The sequence below is a fragment of the Salarias fasciatus genome, chromosome 7 (genome assembly GCF_902148845.1).
Source record: "Salarias fasciatus chromosome 7, fSalaFa1.1, whole genome shotgun sequence".
NCBI lineage: Eukaryota > Metazoa > Chordata > Actinopteri > Blenniiformes > Blenniidae > Salarias > Salarias fasciatus.
The window spans coordinates 29,554,956-29,580,083 of NC_043751.1; the positions used below are offsets into that span (position 1 = coordinate 29,554,956).

General features: G+C 42.1%; 1 protein-coding gene across 1 annotated transcript in view; it reads left to right on the forward strand.

The window, feature by feature from the left end:
* The first annotated feature begins 526 nt into the window (after positions 1-526).
* Positions 527-25,128, forward strand: part of ccnd2a (cyclin D2, a) — a 157,838-nt gene continuing 133,236 nt past the window's right edge. The window contains exon 1 of the mRNA XM_030097117.1: positions 527-681. The gene's annotated coding sequence lies outside the window, so the exon portion shown is untranslated. The remainder of the gene's footprint in view (positions 682-25,128) is intronic.

The following is a 25,128-nucleotide window of genomic DNA, read 5'->3' on the forward strand; positions in this document are numbered from 1 at the left end:
AAGGTCAGGGCAGTCAGACGTTTCCAATAACAACTTCTGCCAGACTCCAGATCCTGTAAATTATGATAGTAAAAGATGAGACTGCAGTCAAATACACTCAAAATGATGAATTCCACACTTCATTCAAAACGATATTAAACTGTGTTTTGCATATTTATATTGTTTTTATTGAAAGAAGTTTATAAGGTTTTATTGTTCTGTGTTGGTATATTTTACTGAGCACTTAAACTGCACAGGAATACTTAAGATGTTTAGATAAATATTCTATTCAAAGTTTGTGTTTTTATATTACTTTTTTTATTACATTTTATTGGTTTGGACATATTTGTATTTTTAATTGGAATTATTTTGACTTTTTCTTAAGTCTTTTTTTTTTTCATGCTTGTGAAAATGTCGTGCGTGGTCTCTGAACTCTCCTCTCCTCGTCTCCTCTCCCCTCGTTTCCTCTCCTCGCCTCCTTTGCTGCGCGCGCGAAGGCTGCTCGCGCGCAGGAAGCGCCGCTCGGCACTCGGCCCTGTGACCGAGGTTTGGGGCGTCGACTAAACTTCTCCCAGACCAATCGGAGTTCACGCTGCAACTTTGTAAACAAGTCTTCCACGCTGTTTTAAAGGTCTCCTGATGTGTTTACTAGGAAAACACGGCCCGGTGCTGCGTCCGAGCGACCCCCCGCTGCCCTCACAGGTGAGACGGAGTCGCGCTTTTACGCGCTTTTCCCTCATTCTTCATGTGTTTTTCTCTCGGCGCGTGTGCGCGCCTGCACTGCAGTTGTATGCGGGTTCCCGTGACTCGTAGTAGTAAGCGGGCGGCGTTGGTGCAAAACAGCTGTCATGTCAACGAGACGAGGGGGAAAAAAGTGCACGAGATGTTGCTGCTGCCGTTGTTGTTGTCTTGCGTGCATCAGAAAACAACAGCCAGTGCACGCTGCGTTGTTTGTTTTGCGTTGCGTAAAGTTGGAATTGAGTTCAGTGGAGCGAGGTACACCGCTGCGTGCGGGTAAAATGTGGAAATTCTTGCTGTAAATACCGAGAACAGACATCTCACGCGCCTTGACTGCTGTATATCTGTGTGGTTTAATCAAATTCCCACTGTTACGCTGTAAATAATAATCTTGGTGGAAGCAAATCAGCAGGACGTGACAGTGTAATTGAATTGACCAGACTTTCTTGGGTGTGGTGATGTGCTGACATTCAATAAGTGAGACTGTCCTGACATTTTGAGTGTTTTCCCCCCCTGGACATGATATTTTTTTCTACCATCCAGAGTATTGCTACAATGTGGAATATGAACTCTGCAGTGAATTTGACAGTTTAAGTTTAACAAGCCTCTGGTTGATTTTCTGAGTAATTTCAATGAGGTTGTTAATGATGGAGCAGAGTTCAGTGCAAATCACTCAGCATTTGGCCGCTGACTGGATGAGAGAGACCTGTTATTAGACAGCCTCGCCGCCTTTGAATGTGTCAGAGTGGAGTGATGAGATGAGGAGGTTTGGAGGATTTCTCAGGATGCTTAAAGGGAGGGGGGGCTGCTTTAACTGAGGGACAAGGAAACTGCTTCAATCCATCCTCTCATCAGGTACAGATTGACAGAAAAAGCAAAAAGCTTTCATGTCCAAGTGTTAGATTTGATTGTAATAGCGCCAGCAGGTTCTGGAAACCCATGAATCTAAATCATCAAACACGTTTCCCTGAAATTTCAGATTAGAAAGAAGATTTTTTTAAAACATTTCTCCTTCTCACAAACTCTCTGTGTCAGTTTGCATCTGGGCTAAAAACACTGGGTTTGTGCCGCAGCCGCCGGGCTCCAGTGGTGCTGAACGGTTTGTTGTAATTCGCCTCCTGCCGTCTTGCTGTCGGTCGGCCGTACGGGCCATACGAGAAGTCTTCACTCCGAGCGGATGTGGGCACAGCTTTCGTTGTGGAACGTCAACATCTGCATGCTCTGTGTTCCCTCAGCACGCCCACCTTGGCTGAGGGAGGGGCGGAGGAAGAGGGGGGAGGGAAGTGCTTCCTGTCGCAGTGGCTGAGGAGCTGAATGGGCCCAGGGACTCGGGCCTGGTGGTGCAGGAGGTACAGCAGGAGGGGCTTCGCTTCCTCAATCGCTGTCATTTGGCTGGAAATGTGACACATTAGTTCAGAGGTTTGTTTCATCTGGTGAATCAGTTTCTGTTCTGAGGAACTGTCTCTATGACTCCAGGTGGTTTTTCAACTCAGTGGACTGGAAACCAACAAGTTGATCTTTGACTGCATTACTGGAAGCTGGTGGCGCTTGGTGATGATTCAGAGGTGAATTAATACCCAATCGCCAAATCCGCCCAAAAACAGGCCCCTTCTGATGGATGGATGATGAGATAAAATTGTATTAATACTGCAGCATGTAAAATTCCGAAAGCTCCATAGACACAGTAAAGTTGTAGATATAAAAACTGTATTCAAAATATTTGATTTTGTGTTATTTTGAGAATTCATTTCACTCATTGTTCAACAGATTCATTTATTTATCTCAGACTAAATCAAGCATACATTTACATAACTCAACACTTAAATATATGAAAGGAATTATTTAATAACAGACATGTTTGTTTGAGGATTAATCAAAAAGCTTTTGTAGTTCTTTAGAGTATTTCCAATTTTATAAACAAAAAGTTAAGGAAAAATTATCCGAATATGTCAAGCTCCGTAGATTTTGCTCATTGAATCAATTTGAAGTTCCTACATACAAATGAATAACAATATTTTATATATAATAAACTTTCTTCTGTGTGAATGTCTTTTTTTTAATGGAAATGAAGTAACGATAGCTTGAACCTACATGAAAGAAAAAATACTGAACACATAATAAAAAGCAGAAGCAGCAATAAAACATTTCAGCATTTCGAACGAAAACGCTTCATTTTTACGTTTTTGTTCCATTAAAGTTTTGTGTTGACACAATATTGAAAAATGATGTTTATTTTTGGGAGAAAGACTTAAAGTGGTGTAGTTTTGCTGCCGGGCCACTAGTGGGCGATGTTCTTTGTTTCTGGAATAAAACCTCACACACATGCTAACAGAGAAGAACACGCTATAAACATGAACAATGACGAGTACATGAGCCTTCACATGGACGGACGACGCAGTTGGATTGTGTTTAAAGAAAAGTTTTAAAAAGTAAAAGAACTCATAAAATAAGTTAAATGCACTAAAAGCAAAAAATGACCTCAGAGTGTAATATAAACTGGCCTGAGGTTCACAATAGTGTCTTTAAATCACACACAGCTTGAGTTTAGTGTTATTCTGCTGCTGGTTAATTCACCTCCAGATGATCAACTCTGAGGATTAAAAGGTCAATACTTCCTCAGTTTTCCTCATTTTTGCACAGATTCCTGCACGGCGCACGCAGACTGCTGTGTGGACTTTGAACTCAGTGAAACTCCAACAGCAGCGGACGCCATAACATGACGAATCCTCACAAACTGCATGCACCTTACATTTAAAGCAGCTTTTTTATTCCGGCCTCTCCGCAACGCGTCTTAACTCCAGGTCTGGCTTCTTCATAAAATGCAACATTGACTTCCAGCTGAAAGGAGGCGTTTGGGGACTCTGAGGTCTTCTTTTCCTTAGTGCACATATTAAGCTTCTGGTTCAGGAGGAATGTAACACTCGTAGTCCACTTCCTGGACACTCGGGGACTCTTCAGTGGACTCCAGCCTGGGTCCACTCTTTGTGAGCCTCATTGTTCTGTCAAATATTAATTTCATAAATGATATTTAACACAAGTTCCCCATTATATTGTAGATTTTTGAGATATCCTGATATATGCAAACCATGCTTTTTTGAATACATTTAAAATCAATGAAGTCCATTCATCTTTTTGTACACTTTGTCCTGTTCAGAGAGCCAATCACAGCGAACTCAGAGTGAAGGCAGATTTCAATTCAAAAGCTTATTGAAAAGCAAACATCACACAAACAGTAATGAATAATTTCCACAAACTCGTGACTCATCCCTGGGGGATTTTTATGGAAATAACAGTTTGCACATACATTGTGCGTGAAGTAATAAACAAACACCATGTAGGATAAATGGCAGCTCTCAGCTGATGTTTTGCGTTGCGGTTCGCCGCAGATGGAACCAGACTGGCCTGTCAGTTATTTTTTACTGATGATAAACCTGAAAGCTTCTCGGTGTGAGTCATGAGAAGTTGCTATTACTATTACTATTCCTCTTGTCAAATGTTGCTATAAACATGCTCATTTTGTAGTTTTGGGATTGTAACTCCCTGCCGAGAGTCACATCACTTCCTGAAACCTCCACATCTTGACAGCCCAGCTTGTAGAGTGGATGGCAGCTTTTAAAAAAACCCATTATTTAATTGTTATGAGGATGAATTCCTCACTGAAACCGAGAAGCTAAAGACACTTGTCAGTAGTTTCCTGTAGAGAAGACGCCTCGCAGAGAAAGATTTAAAAAAAAGGAGTTTGTTTTCATGTTGATCTCCTCTCACAGATAACCGCCTCTCTGTCTTACATGAACACGACTCACGTCATCACTTCCTGTCACGCTACCTAAACACAAGCCAGGCGTATGTCAGCAGTGACAGGCAGACCGCAGAGTTTCGCTTGTTTCATTGCTTTAAATGCACATTGTGCTGGGAACACGGGGCGGCGGGGATGAGAACGAACGGAACGTCAATACCAGGTCGAATCAGACGTGTGAAGTGAAAATAAGTCAACAACATGACTTCACACACACACACACACACACACACACACAGAGGGGAAGGAGCAACAGAGCGAGATTTAATTATGCAACCAGGAACTCTGTGCTTCAGACTGAAATTCATTAATTGTCATCTCGAAACCATCGTTTTCAATCAGACTGTTGTAGTTCAGATTAGAATCATGTGGTTGAAGGTTATGGTTCTGCATTCAGTGAGAGGCTGCAGTGAACTTCTCTCTGGTGAGACATAGTGAAACTGTCTGTCATATTACATAACTCTTTATATATTTTAAAGAACAACTTCCTCATTTTCTTAAATAATCCATCATAAATTCCACATCTGCGATATCTACTAAAGCCACTTAAACCATTAAAACTATTAAAACATTATTTTCTGATTGACTATTTATGGTAACTTTTGCATTTCAATAGTTTTTTGCTCTAACTTCTAACTAGACATTGATAACGATCATATGTTATATATTGATGAATTGTAAGACACTGAGAAAAGTGCTGCTCAACATAATATAACATCTTCTTCCTCCAGTCAATTTATGTAATTGGTGCTTTAAGCTTGAAAACATAATAAATACACAATGATAAAGTGTGCCTGATTGCACACAAATGCTACATTATGTAATATTACAATAGTACTCAACAGCACAGATCCAAGCTTCTGCCAAAGTCGACTGTGAAATCGATTCAAAATAGTTTTTAAACTAGAGGTGGTGAAATTTGGAGGATTTTTTTTTTATCAGTGTAATGCTTTTCAACACAGTTTGTTTACATGTGTAGCACGTAAAACCTGTTTAAAACATTTTTCAAACAGTATTACAATAAATACATGTTGAGAACTTAATTGTTTGAGCCTCTTGTGGGAGTAAAGCTTGGACCTTGTATTTCTTATTGGTCTTAATCAGACCTTCACAACGCTCGGGGGATTTTTAAGCATTTTTTCCTTCCAGAACTGCTCCAGCTCCTCGATATTTTTCGGATCCTCGACATGAATGGCTATCTTGAGGTAATTCTGCCGCGTCTCTATTGGATTCAGGTCTGGACTGTGACTTGGCTGCTTTAAAAAGAGGCTTTTCTGTTTTTCAGTCCTGTGCTTGTGACTTGGATGCAGATTCTGATCACATTTTATGGCCAAAGAATGAAGAAAACCATGATATTGAAAAGGTTTCACTGAACAGTATGAAGCCCTTCACTGCCAAAGGAAGCAACTACATTTATTCCAAAGAGGAATTTATTTTTACCCCCATTATTTTCAAAAGGCTTTGGTTTAAACAAATGAAATCTTGATTCTTCTCAATATCTCTCAGCCTCACTAGTCAACGTCAAACACTTATTTGCTTATAAGAAAGTTTAAGTCTGAGGGCAAACTTGAAAATGGATCCTTTCTGAAGGAGAACGACGTCGTGGACGCAGCGGGAGGAAAAAGACAGAGCTGTCTGATGGTCTGACGTCCATTTGGACCAAGACCAGCTGATAGAGTTAGCAGCTACTCTGCAGGCAAAGTGTGTTGATGATCCAGATCGCTTTCACATTGTGACAATACAGTTACATTAAAGTATTAATGATAATCATTAGTGTAATCTAAATTAAGTTTATGCAGTTTTATTATCTATTTGATTGTCCTCAGTGTCTTTTTTCAATTTTATCTTCATCGTTTTGCTTGCATGCATAGGCTTTATTGTAACTGAAATCTTAGAAGAATTGTTTTACTCAACAAAGAGAAGTATAGATCCAGAATGAGCCGATGATGTATTGAGTGTACCGTTGTTTATTTTCCCAGTGCACAGCTGCACGGCTTCAGTACAGCGCGTGCCGATGTTTCCTCTCTGAGGCGTTTCATATGGTGTTTTTATTGGTGCGATCAGCGAAGTGCAGCGACAGACTTTTGTTTTTGTTTTTTGTTTTTTTTCTTCCTGCACTTGCTCTTACAGTAAGTTTGACGCCCCAGCTGTTTAGGGGCGTGTCCCTTACGCAGACAGCTCTATCAGCTGGTGACATTACAGTGTTGTGGCGTTGGAAATCCCCCCCCCCTGAATCCTCAGCTCAAGGCTGACAGTTCCTGTCGCAAAAATACCCTCAAAGGTGTTCTGAATCATTCAAGGAGGAGGGTTTTTTCTTCTTTAGTGACGCAGTTGATTGTGTACTTGCACCGTGCAGATGATCGCTACATCCGGTACAGTGGATGTACTAACGAGGTGAAAATTTGTGAGGTTTAATCTGATGTTTGAAATGTCACTAGAGCTGAATACAATGAATTAAGTTTTTATTTACAACAGAAACGTATGGGATTGTAGAAGTTCAATCACTTACATTTTTATCGAGTTTATCAAGTTTTATTTCTGGTTTGAGCACTTCCCTGTGGAGTTGAGATATTTGTCCATGGGTTTAATATGACTTTGTGTTTCGATTAATTTAAAGTTTCGTGTTTACACAGCAACCTTTTGAAAATACTCCTGCTTCATTTTAATTGACCAGACCTGAAAACAGTGGAGTTTGCATGTGGAGCCACCAGTGGGTGCTGTTTGTGTATTTTGGTAATAAAATCACACACAATCACAATCAGCTGCAAACATCAGCAACAGCGAATATGCAGAGATTTGTATGAACAGATGACAACATTGTATTGCTATTTATGGGGTTACAGTTAACCCTAACCCAGGATGGGAGTCATGCCACTCTGGTGGAGACCACCGTTGTTCAGTTCAGTTCAATTCAGCTTTATTTGTATAGCGTCAAATACAACATAGTCATTTCTAAGCATTGTTGTTATTGTCTGTCTACTCGCACATGTGCAGAAGAGTTTATTACAAAGACTGTAGTGCGCAGTTGCAGCATTTCAGAAAAGTAGCATTTTCCTCCATCTTCGCTGAGACGAGTTGGAGCATCTTATAAAGTTCTGTTTTGCTCTGTTTCCACGGAGATGAAGTTATAGCATTTTCAAAAAGTTCCACCTTGGAAACCAATTTCAAAAAGTTGCGTTTTCAGTGGCTCTGAGCACCGTTCTCATACAAGTTTTCCATTTTCGCTTTAAAATGTAGTTGATATTAGGCGTAACTCACTTGGTTGATTTTTTAAATATGCATTTAATATTCAGAACTTTCTACTGGATGATATTTTCACTTCTCTGCTGAAATCCTGTATCAACTTGGCTGTCAGAGTTTGGAATGTGGCATAATTAGTGATTCATGTGCAAGAGTGAATGTGTGTCTGTCGACCTGTCCGTTGTGTCTCTCATACACCATCAGCCGGTATCGTCTTTGGCTCACAGCACCTCTAACTTGTGAAAATCAGGCATATAAGAGCATTATGTGATAACACCAATATGGTGTTATTAATATTTTTTCTACATTTTGTAATAAATTGCTAAATATTGCAGAAGTTATTATAAAAGCTTAATGATCCAAATGTTCATCCATGGCGTTGTGGTCTAAATTCCTGCACAAATTTGTTATGAGAATATAGATTAATTTGTTTTATATGTGTATTTTGCTGTGCTTGTGTGGACTGTTGCTGTTAAGAGTTTTGTAGAGTCCTGATTGCATTATGTGGATGTGTCTTCTAATGCCTACAGCATCCTTTTAAAATGAGGCAGTGTCTTAATTCCAGGGCACATAAAAGGAACATTGTTGTAATTTATATCTGGTTGGTTATTACCTGACGGAACACATTATTTCTTCCTAAGCAATTGCTCGGAATACTTCAGTCCAGCATTTTGTAATAACCGCTTCAATATGTGACAATTTATTGCAAAGTGCAAGAAATTCCATTACATATTAGGCTCAGGGTATTAAATATTGAGAAGAGTATTTGGATATGTGGATATTATTGCATGATGCTGTGTTACAGCGCAGGCTGTGCACTGAAACTTAGGGTTTATTAGGTGATTATAATGCAGCTGTGTTTGAACAACTATGAAATTTGTTTTCAGTTTATTGGAGAAATTACTACTTGAAAAGTGGTAAACCTCTGACCTCTAGTGGTCATGAAGGCTATGTCATGTAATAAGATGCTTGATTTAAGCCTTTTATATTCCTTAAACGCGTGTTTAGGAAGAGATGTCTGAGATATATTCCATTTTACAAACACAGAAATTTAACAGCTCTCATTTTAAATCACTACTGCGCCCCAGATATGCTCATTGTATTGACAGTGGTTCCAGTAGTGCAATGCAAATGTGTAAAACAACTTTTTTAATGTTATAATATCCTGAATCATGACAAATCTGTCACCTTGATCAAATTCTTGACACACTTAAAGTAAATGGAATTTGATGAAGGATCCTGGAAACTTGTGCTCACACTGTAAATATTGCTGCTGTTCTCATCCATCGCCACGAGAGGGCAGAAAGATCATACTAATGGTTTTGAAGGCACACTTGAGGACGATCCCCCCCTCCTTCACTTTATGTCCTTGTTAAATAAAAAGAAGAGCATCTGTCACCTACAGACGTATAACTGGAAGTTATGTTTTGAGGCTGAGTTATGCTGCTGTGGGAGATAAATCTGGATCAGCCTCATGATGTTCTTTGTGATGATATTTTAATTAATCAATCATAGATGTTACTCTGCAATGTTTTCAGTCATTTAAACTAATTAAGGAAGCTTTTGAAGGCAGAGGCGAATGTTTTATAAGAAATTCAAGGTACTGATAAAAAACTCATGACCCTGACCATGATCCTGCCGACCTTCTCTGTCAAATACTGGGTGAATTTGAGAAATGTTGTGTTCACGCTAGCCAGACGGCATTTGTGTGATGCAGTATCTGAATTTGTTTTTGAAGGTCATGAAGTGGACTCAGGAGATGCAGCCTTCTCATTTACTTTTAATGAAATTCTCAGAAACCAACTGAATTTACATCAATATGATGATCAGTCATGATGGTGCACATGTTAAAAAAAAAAGTTGCGTTTTCAGAGACTCTGAGCACCGTTGTCATGTGGACGGAGAGCCAAACGCAAGGTTTCTGTTCTCGCTTAAAAGCGTTGTCAAATAAACATCATTGTCCAATCCCAAGATTCTTATTTCTTTTATCAACTCACACTCTCCATGTGTTGAAGTGTCTTTGAGCATGGCAACTACAACTAGTGGTGTTTGTGTTTAGAAATAAGTAGTTAGAACCACTCACAGATATTTATCCTGTTGCACGGACATCCGTTGTGGATTGTGTGGAAAAAGCAGAAAGTCCAGGCGTTGTGAGACGCCAGCCGGCCCACACAGTCTTGACTGTCTCATGTTAACAAAAGGAAACAGACATGTTATGGATGTGAGAAGTGCCTGGTTCTCTTTGAAGTAAAGCTCAATGACCCTCTGAAGGCTGCGTGACCCTAAAGCCTGACCTCAAGTTGGAAGTTTATACTAGAAGCAAAACCAATCTGGGCTGTGTTTCACAGTGAGGATGGATGTGGATTAGATGGGAATGTCGTGTGTGTGCATGTGTTTGGAAAAGAAACCAAGTGTGTGATAGAGAGAAATGAACACTGATTTAAGAAAGAAAAAAAAGAAAAAAGAGGTAATCAGACACAGAGAGCCCCATTCAGAAAGGCCGTATACTGTAGGAAGGATGTAGTATTTTGAAACTCCAAACAGTGTGAAACCCCACGGTGCAAAGCACTGAGCCATATTGTTGCCCGGTGTTATTCCTTGGTCCAGCGCTCTGACTCTCCTTGTGTCGTGCGGTGGATGGCTCAGGATGCCGGGGAGTCACCTCAAGGTTAGTGGCTGTGTTTGAACATTTTTGCGGTGTGTTTTAATTGAAAGTAAACTCCGTCTTGATGAAGAGTTGCCAGTACAAGGTGAGCTCTGTGTAGTTGTGTAGCGTCGAATGAGCGCTGCTCTGAAGTGTGTGTTCTCACACACACACACGCTGCCGTATGAGAGATAATGAGCAAAGCAGGAGCTCGTGTCTGATGAGGATGAATAGATGTGATTGATTAGATCTGAGTTATGTTGGTCTTGTGTGCATCCTTGTACTGTGTATTTCTCTGTAGTACATACACACACACACACACACACACACGCACGCACATAAATACCCATCACTGCACGTGCACAGAGGTTCCAGTGTGTGGGATCACAGGAGGAGAAACAATCTGAGTTCCCCGAGCTGACTGTGTTTATCCAGGCTGGTGGAGGAGGCCTCTGACTGGGCCGCCTCAGTGCACCTCCAGGCCCCCACTGGCTCCAGCCTCTGTTGATCCAGACACCGTGGACTATTTTCAACCCCGGGGCTTCGCTTCAGGCTGCGTGTCATTGGATTTTATTCTTTCATTTCTATAAAACTTTGTGTTTTCGATTGTGGCATGTGTCAAAATCAGATTCAGAATTTAAAATGTTTTTCTTCGGTACGTTTGCGAAGCTGCTGTTAATAATGCAGCCACATGGGTGGCATGGTATTGTTAACCAAGGGAGTGGTTAATACTCTTAGAATGTTCACTCAAGAAATTATGCCTGCAGCATGTTTTTGTCACAAGAGTTTTATATTTAGTTGATTCACATCCAGCATTATTGAAAAATAGAAAATTCTGACAATGTGGCCAAAAAAAAAATAAAAAATGGAAGAGCAGATCATAACTTGAATCGTTGTATTAAGAATAGTAAGCTTCATTTTAAAATTGTTGGAGTTAGTCTGCATTTTCAAATCTTGATCAGTCACTTGGATATTTGACCGTAACGTTTATTAGCGCAGCAGCAATTTAGCCAGAAGGCGTTGCAGTTGACTCTGTTTGGATAGAGTGACGCCTCTCGTGCGAGTCGCTTTGTACTCTGTGACTTGCTCTGATCCAGGAGTGGTTTTGAAGTGGTTTTCCAGTACTGGATTTTCCCATTGTTCCGTCTTTGCACCCTTAGGTGGCGTAACTGATTTTACACCTGTAGGTTTGTGTACCGCTGTTCGCTTAAGATCATCAAACAATTTGTCGTTTCTCTCTTTTTAAAGACGTAATATTGAAGGATCAAACGACGGCCTTTGTGTTTCGCTTCATGTTAACCATCTTTGACGGACTGCCTCCCATTGAAGAAATTGCTCCATTTTTTTTTTCCTTCCTGAACGTAATTGGCCTTTGCTCCTCAGACTTGTCACATCAAGATGAATGAGTTACTTGGGGAAGCCATGTGGCCCTAATCTTCTTAATTAGAACAAATAAATCCAGCAGATTGGCTAAAGGTCAGCACAGAAGTTAGCCGTTACACAAACCGACGCGTCCAGTCAGTCCACCTGATTGACTGTCCTCCGTTTCGCCGTGCACCTTCCTCAAGTGGATTGTTGGAAACTCTGAGCGTGCAGATGCTTCATCAGCATCAGAGAAAGTGTAAAAATAGACGTCCAGATCACAGATGTGTAAATGAGTGTGAGATTTCAAATGAAGCAACAGCTGGAATGCTGTTTTGTGGCTGAAAAAAAGAATTCCTCACCCAGATACTTTTTTCACATTTCGCTGCTTGTCGGTGTGTGTTCAGACACCCTTCATTTGATTCGACTCTGCCTTTCCTCACTTTTCCATCATGTATCCCATTATTTATTTTCCTCTGAACTCTACAAAGTGACATTTAGCCGAGTCGTGTCTAATCTATATTATACTCCTTCAGGGCAGCCATGGTCGACTCGACATGGCGAAAAACCACCTGTTGATTATTTAAAGCATATTTAATGGAATATAAATGCCAAACATAGATCGAATTGGATATGACATGATAAAGATCCTCAAGGCTGTAACCAAAAAGGAGAAATGCTTTAATTCAGCCTGCGTTTCACTTATATAACTTTGGTTTTTGTTTCTTTTGGGTCGTAACTGTATCTGTTGAGATGTAACCAGTCAGACAAGAAATAAACAGTTTGACCTTTAGAGATTGAGATCTTTTCTCTTTTTATAAATGATCTCTATATATTTACCACATTTTTACAAGACATTTCCTTTGAAATGAAAATCCAACTCCATCTCTGTGGAAACCGAGGAAAACTTAACTTTTTCGAAATGCTATTGCTGTGCATGCACACCGCGACCGTAGTAAATGGTTCTTCTGTATGTGCACAAGTAGTTTGACAATAGCAATGGCGGCCTCCAGAGTGGCTTGACTTCCAGTCCATATTCTCCTGGGACTCGGCAGTTTTACAGTCGAGGTTCACCCATCATTGTCGTCTATCCATGTGAATGTCCGTGTACTCACCTTTGGTAGTGTTAATATTGTATTGTTCTACGTGCACGTGTGTGGTCCAATGACAAAAACAGTGAACTTTTCCACTTAATGACAATCCTTTCTGAAAAGAATAGAAAAATTTGGTAAAACTTTGCCCCACGCATCCTCAACAAATGCAAAAATTGCCTTTCAGTGTTATGATGTGAAAACATTGTTCCAACAAAGAGATGGATGAATGGGTGTTTCAGACTGAACTTTAGCTTTGGGTCGTGAAGAAACCCTGGAGTTCCCTTTACATAACTGCTGCTTTGCTTCAGTAGAGGAAGTTTGTCTTTTGTCACTGTCCTGTGGCCATTAAAGCTGTGATTTATGATTGACTGTTGATTTTACCTCACAAATTATACGAGTCACAACCATCGAAGCGTCTGGTCTTCCTATCTGCTCCCAAAACAACTGAAACCTGAAACTGAAAGCTTGATTCAGCTCCTGACTCCTCCCGGCCAGTAGGTGCCATCAGACTGCCTCTCTCTGTCTGAACCTCCTGTAAACAAGTAAGCCAAAGCACTTTGGACTGTGGAAGAAAGATGACATGGAGCCACATCCTTTGCTTCATTTTCCAGTCTAAACACAATCAGCCCGCTCACATTTAATCCCGCTTCCTCCTATAATGCGTCCCACAACCTGGTTCAGCCGTGTGCAATACGAAATGATGGTGCAACCGCTCCGTCGGCACACATGTGCAGATTATCGCTGCTCTTACATAATTCCAGTATTTCTGAGTTCCAGGAAAGTTTACTCGAAAGTAGGGCGAAGGTCAGTGGAGCTCTCTGTGACAGGCGAGCATCTCTTGTGTGCATGTTTGGGTCCACATGTATCTGTGACGTATGACGGGGTGCTTCAGGAGAGCATGTGTGAGGCAGGAATGGGGGAGAGGGCCCGGTGGAAGGGGTACCCTAATAGGGCCCAGAATTTCCCCACGCAGCACCCAACGTTGAGGAACAACTATGGCCTTTGTTGGTCACCCCTTGGATCTCACACACAGTTAATATAGACTTTTCCCACTGACTCTGCCAAGAGTCTGAAGTCATTTAATGAAGTGGCGGCTGAGTTTAGAAGGAGCCAGTGTGCTCGCTGCTCGCGCTGACAGAATGGAAAATGTCTGTGTTATGCAGCGAACGGCAAGTGACAAGAGGAGTGTGTTTTGATACTCACCTCTCCTCGCACACACACACACACCGAGACAGACACGCGAAAGAAAAACACACTCCAACGCAGTCGCACAGAACAAAGCTTCATGAGGAGAGACACCGTGATTATACAAATTCACACGTGCACTTCTCCTGCGAGGTTATGGCTCATTCATTCAGGGATACATCATTGATCCTGACAAGTCTGTAATCAGCTGTGATTAGGTGTAACTACATGAAAGTTCCCAGCTGAGCTCACAGCGACTCCAGTCTTACGCCGGCATTCCAGCTCTGCTTTGTCTTCATCGCAGCGCAGCTCCGTCGATCTTATTGGAGATTCTCTGTGAAATGAATTTTCTCAAGGCCGACTCGCAGCGTTGTCATGTGACACCCATGTTCCAACGCCGAGGATGCCTAATTGTTTCACAAATCCTTTGTCATTATTTCTTTGTTTGGCTCATTTATCAGAGCCAAACTACACCTTTCATTTCCATTTGTACGGCTGCCTCTTTATCCACTTTTGCCGATGAATGGCCGGTATCTCTGTATGTATTTGGTCACACTTCTTTTCAATTCCCTGTCTTTTCATCTGTCTGTGGGCAGATTGCAGTCTGTTTTGGTGTCCTATTGTGCAGCTGTCAGTTATTTTCCAAACACTCGAGTGTCATTTGCTTCAGATTCCGTCCCTTTCAATTCTCACTCCTTTTCTAAGGCAGCGCTAGCGTACATCTCATTGAGCGTGCATCAGCAGGCAGATTCATTCTTCCCCTCTTCTAAAAGCACATTTTTTTTCATAGCAGCCATAAGCCTCCTTTTTAAATCCACAGACAATGTGTTTTTGTCCATCCTCCTCCATCCTTTTCAGTGGAGAGTGCAGGGATTCTCCCTCTCTCTCTCTCCCTCCCTCTCTCTCTCTCTCTCTCCCCTCTCCCTCTCTCTCCCTCTCTCTCTGAGGGCATCTGCAGGGACCCCTGAGCGTGGTGCTTCTCTTGAAGCCCAATTGTCTGTCCGTAATGAACCATGATGGAAGATAACAGAACGAAATGTAATAATTCATGCAGGCCTCGGCGAGGAGCACGTGGCTAGCGGTTGGCCCCGGCCGTGATAGCCTCCTGCTCAGCTCCTGGAACAATGCTCCGACCCTGCCAGCACCACTCGCCCTGCTCTGGTCCAGCGATCTTGTTGTGCTCTCCTCTCACTTCTATTCAGAGTCACTTAACGTTGGGAGGCTGTCTGTGATCACTGGCATGCCAGCACATCTCTTTGGGAAACACGGCAAACTGTCTCCTTGGTCCCACTGTCCTCCTGGAATTCCTCCATTCTTTGCTCCACGCCTCTTGCTTTATATGTTTGGAGCATGTTGTCCGGCCTGTGACCCGCAGTTGAATACTGGCAGGATCTGCCTCTCGACGCTTCACATTTCTGCCTCCTGTTGTTAAAATGCTGCCTCCTCTCGTCTTGTCTGCTTCGGCGCTGGACTCTGTCTTGCTCAGTTCAATCTTGACAAAATTTGCCTCTTGCGTTCGTCATTCCATTTCCTTCTACAGGGATTTGAACTGGCGTTGCCTCTCAGGTCACATGACCGCTCGTCCTGACTTGTGTCCCAGTTTCATGGCGCTGTGGCCCCGTTTAATGCTCTCCGTCTACTCGTGAGCTACTGTTTGCTTGCAACATTTGCAATCTAGGAATTTAAACCCATGAGATATGCAAAGAATTTACTCCATGAAAAGAGTTTGAGGCAGGCAGTGACCTTCTCACTCTGCCCCCCTTTTCAGCAACTTTCCCAAGGGAAGACAGAGAATGGAAACTTTTTCCAGTCAGACAATTCAGTGCACTGTATTATCGCAGGATAGCATGTACCTGCTTCTAATTCGAGCAAGCTTTGAGGACTGCTTGTTTCCTCTCAGGTTCTGCTGTCCTCTGACAAATTATGTGGCGTGAATGTTGGTGGTGGAAGATGGCAGCGTACAGGGAGAATGAACAGAGACGCGATTGATGCTCCAGACCGGTCGCTTGAGGTTTTGATGCTGAGTGCTCATGAGCGTCTGTGTTTGTGTACATTCCAGTGCGCTGTATAGACTTCTGTGTGCCGCTGGCCCAACTGGACATTACTGTGTTGTTTTAATGGAAAGACAATAGAGTAGTAGGGGGATATTTTCTGTAACTCTTCCTTTAGATTGGTTTTAAATCAAGTTACTTTGATTTGACTAAAATTACAACCGGTCATTAAACAGTGTTGTCTGTTCTTGCTCTGGTCTCATTGATCACAGTTGATAATGCTGCTCCGCCACAGAAATAACTGAAGCTTAACCGCTAGAACGTTTGGAAAACATAAGACATAGACATAATATCTTTACTTTGAGTCTGTGGAAAAAGCCTTCACTGACAATGCAGGAATTCAGGGGGTTATTTCTGACCCTGTTGACACGACAGTGTTTCAGGTGAAAGTGCATCAGCTTTGCATATTTGTTTCAGCAAAGTTTCACGTTTCAACGGCAACATTTTGAAAATGATGCCCGTTTACACAGAAACGGAAGAAAGGCAAGGCAAGAAAGGAAAACAATGTAGTTTTCATTTAGAGCCACTAGAGGGGGCTGTGTGTGTTTTTTGTGGTAATTACACACACACACACAGACACACACACACACACACACACACACACACACACACACACACACACACACACACACACACACACGCAAGCAGAGAACAATGATCATGTAACTTGGGCCGAAGTCCATCACCAAATGCAGGAATGTGAAAATTAGTTGCAATGTCAGACAGTAGATGAACAATCGAGACAACATGTCTTTCAGTGGCTTAAACTCTGTAATTTTATGGTTTTTTTTTTATTTGGTCTGAGGCTCAAAGATATTGATATGTGCCTGTCCAAAATTTTCTAGATTGTCTGTTCAAAAGACGGCTTGTACAACCTGTGAAATGCAGCAGAAAATAAATCATAAAGAACTGTTTTCAAATTCCTTGAAAGTCAAAATTGTGGACCTTATTCACATTCTCCATCTACTTCTATATCTTTTTTTCTCTTGAACATGAAGGCTAATAGAACAGTATTTTGATCCTTAAAAATATTCATTTATTAATCACCAGGAGATTCTGAGTAGAAATAAAAGATTTTTTTATTTGAGTGCTTTCTACCTCCAGTCACATGAAGTCAAACTTACTATCGTTAATGAATTTGAAGAAAAAAAAAAAAAACCTCCTCACTGCACGGTGTAGCTGCCAGTACATTCTTGAGTTGGTTAATGCAGCACAGTCTTTAAAGTGCATAACCTGAACAATGTTTCTGCTATTGTTAATCATGAACCTGCATCCCAAATGTCCCTTAGTCCAATGTTCTGACCGACATCAAGCCTGTACGAGCACAATTATTATTTCACTTCCAAAAATAAAAGCCCTCAATGTAATGGGAAATGATTAAATTCAGAAGTTTTAGTTTGAATAATAGTGCCTTAGAAAGTTCAGCCTGGTTTTGACTCCAAAAAGAGAAAAAAATAAGATGGGATATGATGATAATTCACATTTTTTCCAAGTTTTCATCCACAGTTTTAACTGAAGCATAACGTAAAACTCGGAACTGCTCACGTCCATTCAGCTTTCAGCATTATTGCAGTGTGGTTTTCATTCTTTGAAGTCAAGGAGAATCATAATAAACAAGAGGGTCTGTGAGATTAGGGACCATTTTCTGATCTCAGTCTTTATCTCAAACTCCAACTAGTCATGTTAACATGCAGTAATGAGGATAAATAAACAGTTTTGAAAGGGACAGAAATAACAGCGTTAGCATGTGAGTGCTGGTGTGGTCCATTTAAATCATTCAAGAATTTTAAACATGTTTATCATGGTGTATTTTCATTTACGTTGGAAATAAATTGTTTGATTTAATTTTTTTAATGTATACCACAGAAAGACTGCAGCCATTTGAGCCTGTGACCATGTTTATACGGATAACATGCAGAAACTTAGTATGCATGGGCTTTAAGGGCAAGGTTAGCAGCTTTTTAAGAGTTAGTAGTTTGGTAATAAATTCAAAAAAAGTGTTTGCATTTCTTTGTGATTGGTTGGATGCACATGGTTCTGACTATTTTGTCTGGAGGAGGCTGAAGTTGACATGGATCTCTCCAGCTTAGCTTGATATTTACACTCACTAATGCAACACAACACTGAGCACAGGGCTACCTTCACAGGGACGTGCAGAGCGCCCAGTGAGTCGAAAACAGAATTAGAGCCAGTCTAACTGTAAGCGTGCTTTGAGTGTGCCAGTTCACCAGTTTGGTGGTCTTCCTCTGAAGGCTGTTAATTAGTGCAGAATGTAGACTACAGTTCCACTGCCAGCAGTGATGAAAAGACAGACAGAGAGAACGCGGGGGGAGAGAGAATAAACTCTGAGCTGCCAAGAGGGAGGAATTTGTGATAGGTTGAGAGTGATTCCAAATGGTGGAGCAAAGCATGGAGACTCCCAGAGTTCCTGCCTCCTGACCCATGTGTTTGCTGCACACTTGAGTGTAGTGAACAACTGCTGACAAGAGCAGTGGATGCAATGAGAAATGTCAGGATCTGGACTTGATTTAATTTTAGATCCAGCTCTCCTAGTGGAAATAGGTTCAGTGCAGTCCGACTGAGATTTGTGTATTGAGAGCAATTAACACTCTACTGAAGTTTTCGATCAGGTGACATTATATCAGGTAAAAGAGCAGTAAATTATCTAAACACAGAAAACACAACAACTTTATGATTTGATTAATAATAAAATAATGCAAACAAAATAACACGAGAATGAATTTCTCTCTTCAGCACTTGACAGTAACTCATGTTATCCCTGTGGATCTGCTCTTTGTTGTGAGATAAATAGTCTATGAAGTTAGTGTGAAGTAAATTCATCTCATGATTGTCACAGTTTTAATTGTGAGATGGGACAGCCTGGCTTGACTTCAGACGTTTAAAATACTTTTAGTTCAGGTGTTTTTGTGCAGGAGCTTTCAATCGCGATATAAGGAGAGATAAAGTTTATTGCTGTTGTAAGACATGAGATGCATTAACCCAGTGGGCTTGTTCTAACCACCCCTCACTGCACCCTGATTTAGAAATTATCAGCTAAATTAATAAAACTGAATGAAAAGTGTTGGTGATAACTTGTGTGTCATTAAATCCATTGTGTGTTGTTGTAATTATTGCAAAGCCAAACAGTAAGACTGCACGGCAGAAAGAGGACCTGTTGCTCTTTATTTACTGTAACACTAATTCAGCAGATGTTTTTCAATAAAAACGGAGATAAATGTATTAAAACTAAATAAATATTGTCCAGTTGATTCACTTTTGAAATAATCATGAGTTTCAGCTCTACTGTACAGGACTGTAAAGAGTTGAAAAAGTAACACAGGACAGTTTGATGAAGTTAAATAGGACTGAAGTTGCTTGAGGGTAAATCAAGAAGCCCGAGCCGAAGCGCTTTGGCCACACATCCATCTGAATATCACACAAAGGAGGCATCAACCCTCCCTCGCTCCCAGGCTTTACGCAAGGGAAATTGATGTTTACTCTTCTCATTTGACGATTCCTTTTTATGTTTTTGTTGTATTAAGACACGCGGGAGAATGTTCAATGGGCTTTAAATCCCTGTAAAGATACGGCTGAATAGACTGTCAGGTGTTCCTTCTGTTTGCTGTGTGAATGGCTGTAGGTTAAGTCAGGTGCCCGATCAGTGCGGATCCTTTCAAGATGTTCACACACGACATCTGAAGCGGTCCCGCAACTTTGCCAAATCGCTGCGCTGCAATTCTTAAAATATCCGCACTCAGCGACACAAAAGAGAAACCAACTTCCTGGTCAGACCGATGGAGACTGGTCCCTTTCATTGTGCGGCGCTGTTATTCCTGTGCGGCGTGTGGATTACATAAGAATTGCCTGCCGTCACAAAGGTGCTTTTCGGGATTGTAAGACAGACATGCGAGGGCTGTCTGAGGTGCGCACGCTGTAAAAGTAATAGAAAAGGTCATTATCCAAATGTACCAGTGTGTCACTTCAATTATTCACCCAAAACCACAGACAACACACACACACACACACACACACACACTCATACCACTCCCACACCTTGTACAGCACGACGCAGATCGCTGAGAGTTGAGCGTTGGGATGGAAAGCACCATTATGTCATCCCGGCTGCAGCCTCCCCGAGCCGCCACACTGTGGTGCTTTGTGTGCAGCAAGCTGAGGAAGCAGAGAGACGGAGGAGTTCGTGGCTCCTTTAATGTCTGATACAGAGGTTCAGCTAACACAGCGATCACAATGCAAACAAGTAATTTTCACTTTTTGAAAACGATGTAGTTTTCATTTTAAGAATTTTTTTTTTTTTATTATTGTTGTTGGATGAGCCTACATACAATAGTCCTATTTTTATTGTTGTAAGTTCTAACAGATTATTTCCTACAATGAGTAAACATGAACCTAAAATACATCAATATAAAAGTTATGAAAAGTACAAAATCTGTTGAAGCTGCGACCTGTACTTTTTTCTTTTTCTTTTGCAACAGTTTATTCAGTACAGTCAACAAGTGTTTGATACGTCTGAAAGCTAGAATGGCAAGTTACTGGTTATTGATTCACAGGATGAACTGAAATCAAATGTTTGTTCAAAATTAGGTGCTTTAAACTGTAGTTGTGACATGTTTCTGAAGTTATAAAAGTTTGTGCAGTTCTTCGATCCTCTCTCTCTCTCTCTCTCTCTCTCTCTCTCTCTCTCTCTCTCTCTCTCTCTCTCTCTCTCTCTGGTTTGCCTCCTAACATCTGCTCCCAGCCAGCCACCTGTCTCCTGTCAGATGCAATATTAATGTACGCCATACACTTGTTAATTATTTCCCCTGAATGTAGTCATGTCAAGCAGAATATGCATAACCGGATTGTAAAGGACCATTTTATTAGAGGTGATCACTCTCTCTCTCTGGCTCTCTCTCTCTTTCTCTCTCTCTCTCTCTCTCTCTCTCTCTCTCCCTCCTTTCTTTCTTGTTGTGTCTCTGTTCTTGTCCAAATGCCGTTTCTCAGGTCTTTCTATCCGCCAAAGTGGCATGGTGGGTGTGTGTGTGTGTGTGTGTGTGTGTGTGTGTGTGTGTGTGTGTGTGTGTGTGTGTGTGTGTGTGTGTGTGTGTGTGTGTGTGTGTGTGTGTGTGTGTGAACTCAGCATGCCTCCATACACCAACTCGAGCTTGTTTCCCAGGAGACACACAACTGCGTGTGCTGGGAGGGTGGCAGAGGGATGGTCGGAGGGGACGGGGGTGATGGAGGGGTGGCATGTCGAGCCGGGGTTGGAGGAGTGTGGGCGGGGGGGTGGAGGGGAGCAGGGGGGCGGTGTTTAGGGGTGAAGTAATGAGAGGTGTTGCGGGAGGGGGCGGCAGCAAAGCGAGGCGAGGCCAGGCGGGTGGCACGGCAGTGGGGCCTCCTTGTGTCCCCGTCCCTCTTGTCCCTCCTGGTCCCTTTTTTGCGGACAGCATCTGCAGCCTGCTTTACATGCAAAACACACCCTGCAGAGAGGGCGTCTACACATGGGGCTAAGGGGAGAAGAAGAAAAGCATTCCTGAGGCAGTGCTGGGAGAAGAGGGAGGTGGGTATCTTCAACAGCCTCGCTCTACCAGTGTCTCTCCCAGATGAAGCCATGGGGGGAAGCAGTAATGAGGGATGAGAGGAGAAACTCACTGCAGATTATTTTTGCTTTCAATCTAGCTGCAGCTCATTTCCATACACAGCCAACGCTATTGTCTTTCGCCTGACAAGAGCTCAGTTTCATTTACGCCCCACCTGACTATCAACCGTCAGCTCTTCCTTTTAGTCCATTAAAGTCTGTAAAGTTCGAACGTGAGCAGATGAGATGGAACCAGTGACAACACTTTGTTTGAAATATTTTTAGAAAGTAAGAATTTATTCACTTTTTGCCCAAGTTCTAATGTTTTCCATCCTTTGCCCCTAACTTCCTTTACCACTTGTAACTACCAGAGGGCACACTTGTCCTGGAAGCAGTCACTTCATGGCCGTCCCGCTGCTGGCAGTATGGAGTCCCATTGTTACGAGAGGAAAAAACATTAATAGCGAACTCAGGCCTGATATAGTAATGCATTTTATCCTGTGGCTTTCTCCTTTTTCTTTTTCCTTCCATTATGCGTCGCGTTAACTCACTGTTCTGCCCCGAACAATGTATGCAACACTGACCACATGTCACGGCATGTGAGTCATCTCATGCAGAGGACGCAGTGTGCACACGCGTGTGTGTGTGTGTGTGTGTTCGCCCTCAAGAGAGTGCCACCTGCCAAGAAAAGTGAACGCGTGTGTTTTCTGATAATATTCTTGACATTATAAGTCTGTAAAATGACATTGGTCTTTGTTTGGGCCGGTCACATGGCATTTCTTTGAAGCGTTTAGAGAAAATACCACAGTTTAAGGCTAATGTGTCACAGGCTGTGGAGTCAGACCTGAACCGGCGCTGCATGACTGCTTTCTCCAAAGTCAGTCTGAGGTTACCAAATGTCTTGGCCTCATGTACTCTGCCAGTGGCTGAGTAAAGGTATAATTGAGTCATTGTAGGGATTTGGGATCGTTCTGTAGTGCTTCATCTGACGCAGGATTGGTCGTCTTTCTTTGTCGGCTGTGACGGGAAAATGGGACGAAATCTGAAATGTGGTTCTGGTGTCACTTGTCCTTGTCTGGCCATCCGTCTCCTCCGAGATGTTCTTTTATCCTCAGAAAGACTCGCAGCAGATGTCTTTATTGTCCCACTTTGACATATTATCCTGTAGACAGATAATTGTATGATCTGTCATATAACAGGCAGAAAAACTCGATTTAAACAGAACTGGTCTTTTCATCTATCTCTCCATCTGTCAAGGCTCACATCCACTTATGAGTTCGATGTAATAAACAAGTATCCTAATATCATTTTCAGGGTAAATGCGGGTCTGCGAAGCCCAAAGTCTTTTGAAATGATTACATTCAAAAATAAATGTGGTCTTTTTAAACTTCTAACTTTGCAGATCCATTCTCTACTTTCTCCATCTCCTCTCCAACAAAGCTACTTTTAAAGAAGTGTCCGTCCAATCCCGTTTCTGATTTAAGCTTGATTGAACAACAACAAGCCACTATTGCAGCCGTAGTCTTTGATTTCCAAATAGCCTCCTGTCACTTTCAGCGTTTCATTCCCACAGAAGGAAGCTTCCTCTTTCTATTTTTCCCTCCCCCCCTGCAGAAGTGAATTGTGTAAGATTGCTCTCTTTGTGTAACTACTGTGTGCAATAATAAACTGAGGAAATGAGTGCTATTGCCTCTCTTCATGTTAACATTATACTTATCAGGAGGTAGATTGCTGCCGGTTCAGGTTTCAAAGTGCAGGCTGTCTCAGGCGGTAGTTTACGGGACAGATGAATGAGCTGTTTCCATGCCATTATGTCAATCAAGCCGCAGTTTGACCCCCCGTCTGGAGAAATGCATTTTCTCCATTCAGTGCGCTGGAAACTGTTTCAGTGGTTTTCTTGACTAAATACATGCAGAAACAGTCGGTGAAGCAAATACCTGGAACACACCGCAAGTCTGTCGGCGGAGCCGACCTGCTAGAAAACACACACACTCCTTGACACTGAGACTCCTTGGGATCCTCTCTCGATCCACGCGGTTGAGGACGTCCCGTTTTTAACCGTACAGCAAATTCCAAAAGTGTTATTGCATGTTCGGCGTGATGAGCAGATAGTTCTGCTCACCAGACCGTCGGCGCACATCACTACCCCTCTCCCCATGAAGTCTCTTTCGCTGTTGAGTGCTGAAATTTATTGTCCCATACATACTATCAGATTAGACTATGATCATCAATCATTTTGAGCGATGATGAATCTTATGTAATCTCCTTTCAAGGAATTTACCACCATGCTGGTGCTTCCTATTGCTGCATATAGTCATTTTCTGGAGTGTTGGTTTAGCTTAGCAGCAATTCCACAAACAAGAAATACGTGGAATTCCTACATATTGTACAACCATAAACTCAAACATGCCCTTTGAAACCTTTGTGGATTTGCTACAGTAAAGTCTGGCTGCGTGTGTGCATGTTGAAGTGCATACCTTCCTTGGATTTTTAAAAGCTTCACAGGCGTTGCACAGCATCCATTAAGCTGCTGGGAGACCTCCGATGCAGGAGTTTCAGCAGCCGGGTCTCTTGGCAGGACGGCCTGGATGAAGAGTTGTCTGCCTGTTTTACTGCCCTGCTGTCTGCTCTGTCCAAGAACAGGAACTCCAGGAATCATCTCCTGCGTCTTCATCCAGCACATGCATCACATGCTTGTCACCAGAAAAGGAAAAACCCCACATTTACCAGTTTCACCTTCATCTTCGGTCTCTTCCACCTTTTCTGCTCCTGCCTGGCTTTCTCTGCCTCACTGCTGCTTCCTTCACAGCAGTGAGAAATGCCTCGTGTCCTGCTCAGTTCCAGATGTTTAAGTTACACTGAAGGGAGGAGGCAAACCGCTGGATGTTTACAAATGTACACAATTAAGATCTGCTCTTCAAGGGGGGCTGTAATCTCACTTGGACGCCTCTCTGGGTTGACCAAAGCCTGAATGTTATGGTGTTACGGTGAAGTGGGAGTACAGTCCACTGTGTAATATCCAGAAATGGAAACTCCTATAAAATTATCCAGTCTTTTCTTTAAAAGGGGATGTTTTACTTTTCTGTTTGGAAAGTGGTGTGTGCGCCCTGCAGTCCATGAAGTCTCCCATGAACACACCCCCAACAGGAATGCCGTGTCTGTGTGTGCAGCATGCAGAGATGCTTTTATTTCCTCCGGTTTTTTGGGAGCGCGTGCACGTGTGTGCATTGCATCCCTGTGTGTTTAAGTGTCAGGAACCGCTTCCAGAAAAGTCATGTGTCTTCCATTAATGCAGATGACAACACCCCTAAACCCTGGAAAGAAATAAACAGCAATAAAAAAAAAAAAAAAGTAACAATACAATTACAGTGAGATTTTTGAATGGAGCCATGTCTTAAATGAACAACAGAACCCTTTCATGGAACCCGACGTCATTTGGTTACATTTACTGTATGATGGTTTAT